Source organism: Camellia sinensis, chromosome 2, assembly GCF_055761805.1.
Source record: "Camellia sinensis isolate YWXY chromosome 2, ASM5576180v1, whole genome shotgun sequence".
Lineage (NCBI taxonomy): Eukaryota > Viridiplantae > Streptophyta > Magnoliopsida > Ericales > Theaceae > Camellia > Camellia sinensis.
The window spans coordinates 146,956,153-146,967,140 of NC_138962.1; the positions used below are offsets into that span (position 1 = coordinate 146,956,153).

The 10,988-nt window shown below is 34.2% G+C and overlaps 1 pseudogene; it reads left to right on the forward strand.

The window, feature by feature from the left end:
* The first annotated feature begins 2,237 nt into the window (after positions 1-2,237).
* On the forward strand, positions 2,238-9,612 carry LOC145819137 (glutamine--fructose-6-phosphate aminotransferase [isomerizing] 1-like; annotated as a pseudogene).
* The last annotated feature ends 1,376 nt before the right edge of the window (positions 9,613-10,988 follow it).

The following is a 10,988-nucleotide window of genomic DNA, read 5'->3' on the forward strand; positions in this document are numbered from 1 at the left end:
GTGAATAGAGTTTTCCAAGAAGCAAAAAATGAAGGGTTAGTAAAAATTATAATAAATAGGTCATATGAGTTTCACCCTATAAACAATGAACTTAAAAGAAGTAAAAAATCAACAAGCAAAGAAGAGTTCACAAAATGGACCATAACACAATAATGAGAGAAAGAGAGAATATATCAGCAGAAGAACACAAGAAGATGCATAGACTTCAACTGCTTCCATATATTAACACAAAACCGGAATAAGGCTCACAAAATGGACCAACATATATACTAGATTTTTTTTTGGGGGGGGGGGGGAGAGAGAGAGAGAGAGAGAGAGCCCTGACCTAGGGCTTCGATGGCAAAGTACAAGGGATTCTGCAGCAACAACAAACGCAACAAAATCCTCCTGCCACCATGTAATCACCTTCACATTCTCATATGAGAGAGAGAGAGAGAGAGAGCTCTGACCTAGGGCTTCGATGGAAAAGTACAAGGGATTCTACGGCAACAACAAACGTAGCAAAAGCCTCCTGCCATCATATAATCACCTTTGCATTCTCGTATGAGAGAGAGAGAGAGACGGAGAGGGTTTATAGCCTTCACGGTGTGTTGATTAACCGGTGTAGCCGATTGCCTATTTTCCACCCTTAAACAATTGAATGGTTCAGATCAAATTTAAGTAATCCAAGGGCTTAGAATTAAGGTGCAAAGCTCCCACGTATATTTTGCCAGAAATTGAAAAGCAACTTACCATGTTGCTATGGGTTATACACAAAATTTAACAATCTTACATTTTCCAACATTATCATTTATCATGCCAAACAAACAAGGAAAAAAAAATTCAAAATTCTCCCTTTCTCACACTTTCCACTACTTCAATCCTAAAGTTTCACAGTAATCTTTTATGGTTGCTAGGAAAGCCTCCACGCTCAGAGGGAAGACAGTAATTCATGGATTATCTTAGCATCAACACACTGTGAAGAAAGTACGCGGAGGAAAGTCATTTTATTAAACATAAGCATCAGGTGAATTGAAAATTAAAATTAAAATCGTATAACAGAGGAAATTCATTTTATTAAACATAAGCTTCATGTCGACCACTTTTTAGCTAAAATTAAAATAATATCCTTCAATTCTTTTTAGCTTTTCACACTTTTTTGTTGGTTGGAGTCTCTTCCCCATTATCTTGTCAACTGCTCATGATTAAACAAGGATACAAGTGAAGTTCAAGCACTATTTGTTTAGCATTTTTGGAAGTATTTCTATTGTATGTAAACTACGTTCGCTTATATATATATATATATATTTAAAAACCAATCAAACAAATGATTTACTTGAGATGCCTGTTTAATTCAACTAGAACAACTAGTACTAAACATTACCAAAAACACTCGGAATAACTATTTGCCATAACTTACAAATTGGGAGGTCCCAACCACAAGTGATAGTTCCTTCATGTGAATATCACTAAATATATTTTGCGATAAATCTTCGGAGAACATGTTAAGTCAATTACAAGTTTTCAACATCTAAATGCAATGAAAATATAGTTCCAAAATACATTTGTTTAAATTGCTAACGAACTAGGCATTTTTACAAACATCTTAAATGCAGTCAAAATTCAAATAACATAATTAGACCTATAATTTTAATGCCAAAATTTTTCATGAAATATTTTGCAACAACTCAAGAACAAGTCATGGAAACAACAATATGGTTACAAAATAGTATATTAATTAATGCAAAAAATGGATTATTTCATTAAGAATGTCAACCGAGATATATAAATAGCAAAATAAAACAAAATCCTTACCAAGCCTTGCTTCAGTACAAATTTCGAATCAGTGTGAGCCAAGAGAGACTGGAATAGAGAGTTTTAGAAGAGGGTTTAGGGTTTCAGAAATAATCAGAGGGAGGAATACCTTGTTGATTGCTCTTCAAAAAAAAATCCTTTGTTTTCTCAGAAACCAAACAGAGGCTCACTGGGTTGACTTAGAGTTTTAAACCCAACAACCACTTAGAATCTGCAGTCAATCGAACCAGAGGTAGACAGATGAATAAGCGCAGTAGAGAGAGAGAGAGAGAGAGAGAGAGAGAAGTAGGGGAAGAGATCACTCGAAGGAAGGAGTAGTGGAGGGAGAGGGAGCGAGAGAGAATACATTGTGGAAGAAGAAGAGAGATAGTCAACCGGTTGCTCCGGTGTCCAATTTTTCAAAATTAAAGAATTCAATGGCCAGGATGTATTTGTGTAATCCAATGGCCAATAATGAAGTTGCATATGGTGTGCAACTCTTAAGGGGGTTGCACACTGTAATAGGACCCATATAGATAAGAAACTTCATCTTCTTTCTAGTATTGTTTAAATAATCTAGACTTGATTCAAGATGGATTTTGGAAGAATTAAAAATAAAGATTTGAAGAAACTTTCAGTTGAGATGGGTTTCAAGAAAATTTCATGAGAAGTATGTTTTAAGTCAATTAATCTCCAAATTCTTTGTAAACAAATGTTTTCCTAAAGATTATAATCTTCTATGCATGGATTAAACATATAAATCTGAAATGGAGGTTTAATTTAAGAAAATGGAAGAAAATTCAATTAATTTAAGAACAAGAAAGTGGGTTTAGAAATTTATTATTTGAGTTTGATTTCTATTAATTTTCATGAATTTGAACTCAAACTTTAAATACCCCACGATTTCTACACGTTTTGGAATTTTAATTTCATGTTTTTAAAGAAAAACGAAGAAGGGTTTTGGAGGATGTCAAGGTCATGAGATTTTTAGTTTAATTTTGAAATTAATAAAGTTTTGATACAAATGATTTGGGAATAATCCTTGTTCTCATGTTATATTGTAAAATTACATGTTTTTAATCAAGTCTTGCATGAACCCTAGCCTTGAAATTGTATTTTTGGAAGCTGAATTTTTCAGATTTTCGAAGCAGAATTTTCACAGACCACTTGAGCGGATTGTTTACCGCTCGAGCGAAGTTATGAAGAATCCAGTATCTATTTTTGCAGAGCCAAATTTTTGCATACTCATGTTCACCGCTCAAGTGGTAAAAGAACTACTTGAGCGAACTGCCTATTTCAGCCAAATTTTGAAAAGCACCTTCTTGTTTACATTGTCTTTCTCTTCCTCTCTAAACATCCATATGCACAAAATAAGTCCAATTAAGGATTAAGTAAGCTAGAATCAACATAAGTTAATTGATTAGTAAAATTAAATTAGGAATTTAATTAAGTTAATTAGAAAGGAAAAGTAGGTTCAATTAATTGTAATTTGTTACTGATGTTTATGTGTATGTGCATCATGTAGGTCAGACCATCAGAAAACATTATCAGGACCAAGCTCATTGTGAGTAGTGTAGTGAAGTTATGTTTCTTAAAAATTATGATCCGAAATGCAAACATATGATATGTTTATGAAAGCTAAAATATTATATTTGTTATGAATGAACATTCTATATTTTTGTATCATGTATTAAGATGACTTCTTGAAATCTCCTGGTTATTGGGAATCAAGGCAATAATCTTCTACTAACTGAGCTCTTCTGCCACCTATTGTGGACCATGTTTCATTTCGAAATGCTTTGAGAATGTCATCGCTATGTATATGCCTGCAAGTTCGATTTTATTATCATGTGCAAATTATATTATGTTCAAAATTAGATGGCGCTTGGTTTGAATAAAGTTTATCGGTGTTCATTCATTTACTACTTTACTATATTACTATTTACTGGGGCTCACCCCCTTCCTTATATATATATGTAGGTGAGTAACACGAAGGGCAACGTTAGAGTTTGCATTTGAAGATTATTAAGATAGCCTTCTTGGAGTTGACGCTTAGGTGGAGTCTACATTACGAAATTGTGTCTTGTGAATGGTTGTATTTAATTTACTTGTGTGGGTAATGTAAACATAATGCATATGTAATATTTTCATGTTAGTTATGCATTGTTCAATGGACAGGTTTATTTTCTAATTAGTTGTTAAAAAAAAAATTCCACTTGTGGCCCCATTATTCTATTAAATATTTGTGTTTTGTCAAAATAGGCCTTTAGTAATCTAAGATTACTAGCCGGTTACCTCTCTAACCTTTGGAGGCGGGTTGGGGACGTGACACTAAGGCTATAGAGTGGTAGCCAATATACTTACATATATATATATATATATTTTGTAAAAAAGAAAAATAAAAACTGCAGCCCTGGATGAGAACTACTAATACTAACTAGCAGTACAACTGGATTAAGCCTAATATCCAGGTGTTGATCTCATTGTCTTACAATCTGCATATTTATCTATGATCAGAGGCTTGAGATACCAAGGTGCCACAAAATCCTCTCTTGTTCAGTAATATGATTGTATAGGGATTTGTAACTGCTTTGTTAGGTTTGATATGTCATGGAAACGTCCATTTTTTTTTTTTAATTTAGCTGTTTTATTTACCATTGGGTAGATTCTTTCCGTGATCACTTTCTTTCGCTTTTATATATAACCGATCTAGTGTTTTGAGCTCAGCAATCTCTTCACTAATTGTGAGGTTTCTATTATGATTATATCATTGATGTCAACTAGTATAATGACTTTGAAAACACATATATAGATATGCAAAAATCTATTGATACATAAAATTCATACAAAAAAACTCTCACAAGAATGATGTGGCAATGCCATTATTGTAATTAAACTCATCTTCATGGTTGTTTTGTTTTAAAGTGAAATGTCCATCTTGTGCCACATCATTCTGTATGAAAATTTTGTATGAATTTTCTGTTTGCATATCATTACATAGATAGTAATTTACTTTCGATGGTGGTTGCTTAAGGATATGGAGCTGCGTCAATCCTTAGGTTTGATCATGGCAAAGGAAAACACAGCGGCGGCATCGCCAGTCCTGCTTCTATGCAGCTTGCATTATCCATTCTTGAGATGGAGGTTGAGCAAATAAATAAATGAAATTATGAGCATCATGTGCAGAAAGAATTTCATGAACAACCAAAATCTTGGACAACAACAATGTGAAGCAAACTTATACAAGGAGGTTCATGCAAAGCAAAAAGTTTTCTTTTGAATGGACTGAAGTATCACCTGAGAACTATCAAGAGTAGCAGACGTATTGTTTTTATTGGTTGTGGAACAAGCTATAATGCTACCTTAGCAGCAAGACCCATATTGGAAGAATTTTCTGGTAAGTACTTCTTGCATGTCAATTTCAACAGATTTTGAAATTTGATGTTACCGACTAACTTAAAACTATTTTTATTTGTAATATTCACAGGTATTCCTGTTATAATGGAGGTTGCTAGCGATCTGTTGGATAGGCAGGGACCAATATACAGAGAAAATACAACTTTTTGTTAGACAATCTGGTGAAACTGCAAATACGTTACATGCATTGGAGTATGCATTAGAAAATGGTGCACCATGTGTTGGCATTACAAATACTGTTGGTAGTGCAATTGCTAGGAACACACATTGTGGTGTCCATATAAATGCTGGTGCTGAGATTGGTATGGCTAGTACCAAGGTATAAAATTTATTTTTGTTTAGTTTTTTTTATCGGTGTCATATTTTGAGTTTATCTCATTACCTCTGCCAACAGGCATATACTAGTCAAATAGTAGTGAAGGCTATGCCAGCATCCAGTCAAGCAAGAAAAGAGTCTATAATAGAGGGTCTATTTGAATTGCCAAGTATGTTTTATTGGTTTCTTTCGTTGTCATGTTGCAGGTTTCATAGACTTTCAATTTAGGTGAAAGTGAGATTTAGTGAGAACAACTTAAAATAATTGCACTTTCATGGAGGTACAAGTGGGTGTTGTGCCCCATGCCACGACTTGCACTTGCACCGGACATAGACCCACTTGCACCTCTATGAAAATTGCAATTATTTTGTATGGTTCCCCTTAAAACACAATTTCTCCTTCTATTTATGGCCAAGGAAATATGTTGTTAAAAATGCTCATTTTGTAGTATCTGGACATTTTTCTAATTATTTATCATTTTTTTTTATTTTTCAGGCAAAGTCCTGGAGGTGCTGAAGATTGACCAGGAAATGAAGGATCTTGCAAAACTATTGATTGTTGAGCAGTCATTGCTTGTGTTTGGGAGAGGATATAACTATGCAACGGCTTTTGAAGGGGCCTTGAAAGTGAAGGAGGTGGCACTTATGCACAGTGAAGGAATAATTGCTGGTGAAATGAAACATGGTCCTCTAGCCTTAGTTGATGAAAATCTCCTAATTGTTGTTATTGATACCCGTGATGCTTGTTTCAGGTTAGTTTTGCTATGATGAAGAATAGTTACATCTTTTGAGATTGCAAATGTCATTTTCTGCTGACATGTTCTTGTTTGTGCACAACAAGCAGCAGTCAGTTATTCAACAACTTTATGCTTGCAAAGGTCGACTCATTGTTATGTGTACGAAAGGAGATACAGAATCTGTGAGTGTGAGTGGTTCTTGTAGAGTAATTGAAGTCCCTCAAGTTGAGGACTATCTTTAACTAGTAATTAACGTAGTTCCATTGTAGGTGATTTAATCAGACAATTCTAACATATATTCTGAAGTGTCTTTCCTCATTTATTACACTGGGTAGATGGTTGTCAATATTAATTGTAGTTGTACAGTTACAATCTAATATGTTTTATTTGAAATTAGTAATGACGTTCAATAGTTTTATGGCATACAGAGTCCAGGACCCTTGGCTAGAAACTTTAATCTCTACAAGATTAGCTAGAAACTTTAATCTGTGCAAGATATTTGTCAAGAAGCTTTGCATAAATATTGGTGTTTATCATGTGTATGCTAACATGCTAATTAGGCACTGTTAATATATAATTGTTATATATCATGACATGTACTAATGCAAATTATAGAAAATATATCTTTTTATAGATGTACCTAACCGTACCCCTATCCTACTCGTAGGTTTTGTTGTATCGACATACCTGTACCATACTTGCACCCATGCTTCTTAGGCTTTTTTACTAGTCTTGACTTACATTATATAGACTCGGATACGAGTGTAGGGTGTGGGTACGTATCTAGAGATCATACTTGACAAACCTCTAAATGAGGGATACGTGGATACAGCTAAAAAGTACCCAAAAATTAGATACGGGTATGTGGATACGGCTAAACATGGATGTGTCAAAAAAATATTACGTATTTTTCTGATAACATGGCGGTTTTATTGTAAATTCTCCTCAAACCAAAAGTATCACACCCAATAATTTCTCTTAATAATATTTTTAATTTATCTATATATATTATTTTTAATTGACATACATATATAATAAATAAATAAAAGTACAACAAAATAAGGAATAACAAATTATGCTTAAAAAATAAAAATTAGATGATTTATTTTATAGATTTTATTAGATTTTTTTATTATATATAATTTTTTTTTTAATAGATGATTTATTTTATTTATTATTATCTATAAAATAGATGGTTTTATTAGGGTTTTTTTATATATTTTATTTATTATTTGTTAGATAGATAGGTATATATATATATATAGAGAGAGAGAGAGAGAGAGAGAGAGACTATGAAGCACGGATACTCCAAAATAGGCCGCGTACGAATATTGAATACGGATACATGTCCGATACACCCGGATACGTATCGGATACGGTCAGAAAGTATCCTAATTATTTTTTCTTTTTTAAATTTTGGATACAGCTAGGATACGCATGGATATGTGAAAGATATGTTCAGCAAGGCAGAAAACGTAATTTTGAAATCTTTTTGTGGGGGTAAACCGTAAATAAAAGAAATTAAATTGAAAAAATACAAATCTGATCCTCAAATTAGACATTTATGCACGAACCAAAATCAACAAAAAAAGTAAGAAGAAAACCCTAAGCTCAAATTGACAAATCGAAACAAAAATTTGGTTCTTTCTTGATCGACCACAACAGATTCTCTCTCTCACTCTCGAAGACAAATCTGGTTCTCTCTCTCACTCTTGAAGACAAATCGAAGCAAAAAGCTATATGCAATAACAGGTTCTCTTTCTCTCTCTCTTTTTCTCTCGTTTACTCTTTCTCTTTCTCTGTCTCTCACACTCTTCTCTCTGTCTCTCGTCTTGCTCTCATCATTCTCTCTCTCTCACTCTCTTTCTCTTTTACGTTTCTTCTCTCTGCTCTCGCTCTTTTTTTTTCTTTTTATTTTTCCCTTATCTATTAGGCTGCTTTATTTTTTTTTTCATTTTTTTTTTGTTTTTTCCCTACACTATTTTATTGTAAGTATTTCTTTACCAAATTTTTAATTTTAGGAACTTTAATGTTAGTATTTCTTTATCAAATTTTTAATAATAGGAACTTTAATGTTAGGTTTTATTTTTCATGCATACTACATTATTAAAATTATAAAAAATAATTTTTTTTACGAACGTATCCTCGCAGTACTTGTATCCTACTTTTTCAAATTTTAGCATATCTGCGTATCTATATCGACGTATCCCGTATTCGTGCTTCCTAGGAGAGAAAACAACTTGAGAGAGAGGAGAGTGGACAGATCGACAAAGATAGAGAAGAAGAAGAGGAGATAGATCGATAGAGAGAGAGAGAGAGAAGAGAAGACCAGACGAGACTTGTCAAAGTCGAAGGGGAAGTCGAAGAGGAGATCGACAGAGAGAGAAGAAGAGATCGATATCTTCACACTTTCAAAGTTGGCGACCAAATTCTCTCCTTGCTCTCTCTGCAATTAGGGCTCTGCCGTATCCGTTTGTAAAGAGCTATGTCCCAGCTGTATCCCGTATCCGTACCCATATCGTGTCGTGTTGACACGAGTACCTCCCAAAAAACAAAGAGTCCATGTAATGTAGGTCTTGGCAACCTTTTAGGGCATACTTTAAGGAATCATTTAACTTTTTTTCTTTCAACAATTCTTTATGCTTCGGATTTTGACAGTTTGGCATTCCTTTTTGGCAGATATTATTGTGTAATACTATATGTTTACTTTCATTGGCAATGTAGCTCTTCTGTCTCTGCACTTACAGGGAATGCGTCTTTGATTGCATACACTTTATTTGCTTCATGTGTGATTGGAGAGGGCTTAAAATTCCTCGACTTTTCTAATTTTCTCTTAACAATTTCCTACCATGCTTTCTGTCTTTATCTTTGTGTGTGTGTGTGTGTGTGTGTGTGTTGTGAATACATAAGATTTGTGGTCAGAGGTGTTTTGAATTTTAAACTCCCCTCTCCCCCAAATACTCAAATACTGTTGAAGATTGCCAGAATCAAACCAAGATGACAGAGCATCTTTGGTTCTGAATAGTACCTACTTGCAATTATAATTCAAATCATTAATATTGTAATGTGACAATTTCTAGTGGTAGAAATGATTCAAATCAACATGAAATACCTCCCTTATTGCATATGCATTTAAAGCATTAAGAAACATTAAGATCAACTCTAGTTTCCTTCAAATCTATTCACCATATTAAGATATGAATCATTTGTGCTCTATTTTTATTATTCAATCGAACTTTGTCCAGGTTGAATCACTAAGTTTATTTGTCTTTTAGTGCAGTTGTTGGCATATTATCTCACCGTTCTACGGGGCTACAATGTTGACTGTAAGGAAATATGGGTTACCTTAGGCCGAAAAACACCCACATAATAAGATCTGAAAGCTTGAATTATGACCCCTTCTTGTTGCAAACTCCACATCAGTAAAGAGGCTACTAGAGTCTCTCTTATGGAACACACACTCCAAATTCCAAGGTACAAAAATGGTGACCTTAGAGAGATGAATAGAGAGAGAAATATGTTCTGAGTGATCTCTTACGGGTAAACTACCACACAACACACATTTATTTTCTCCATATTTGATATATAGAGATATGTAAATAGAGATCCACACTCAATAAAAACACTTATAGATAATTAAATAGTTATCTTATCATATAAGTCAAATAACTAAAGATAATACAATAATTATCTTATTATTATTATATGATAATAATCTTGTAACCCATGTGGATGGTCCATGGGTTATGGATCGGGTCGGATCTGATCCGATCCAATTCCCAACATCTCCCACTCATCCACATTTGGTATCGTTTCTCAATCTCATTCTATCCACTCTTCATGTAGAAAAATAGAGCGTACGACCTAACGAGAAAGTACAAGATAGGAGTGCTATGTTAAGTCACCATCAAGCTAACATAGCACATCACTCAAAAAACTTGTTTATACCCTAAATTCATTAGATCACACCAAATCAAGCATTTTAAATCCCTCATGAGTCAACTCATGAACACACTTGACTTCAAATATTGTATTTGTACTCATGACTATATCAAGAACACAAATTTGACATCATCGCCCCGGCAATAAGTTACAATATATGGGTACAAAATCTAAGAATTTTCCCTAGCCACTCATGTCAATCCACTCAAACTTGACTGCTTTCCTAGACATGGTCCTCTGGATCATATTCATCACGATCCTAGGGTGACATACTAAAGTAGCAACGTCGAGTCATCACTTCATGACATAGTTCCAAGTTCGAGGGCATAGTATAAACCAATTAATGGCTTAATAGGGTTCACATAGTGCTGAAGTAGGGATTCATCTAGCTACTCCCTTACATGGTCGACTATAGCACATACAATATGATATGTATGCTATGATAGAGCTCCCACTCAATTGGGTTTGTTACTCTCTATTGCATACGAATCTTAGTCTAGTCGCTATACAAGCGCCCAACCTGAGTTTTTTAGCCTAGTCGCTTATCAAGCGCCTATCTAAGACCTCACATTCGGCTATATTCAGGCTTTATGAAGTTGTGAAAAAACTTCATGTTTGACTTATATAAGTCTCATCTCAACTAATGCCAAGGTGACATTTACTAATAAACCAAATTTGTTCCCTCCCAAGTAACAAAACATTTACCTCGCTCGCTTTCCAAGCACCAAGATAATCTATGTCTCATCCTGCTCGCTTTACAAGCGCTAAGGTGATCGCTAGTGTGAGAGGACCGATCTTAGCCTG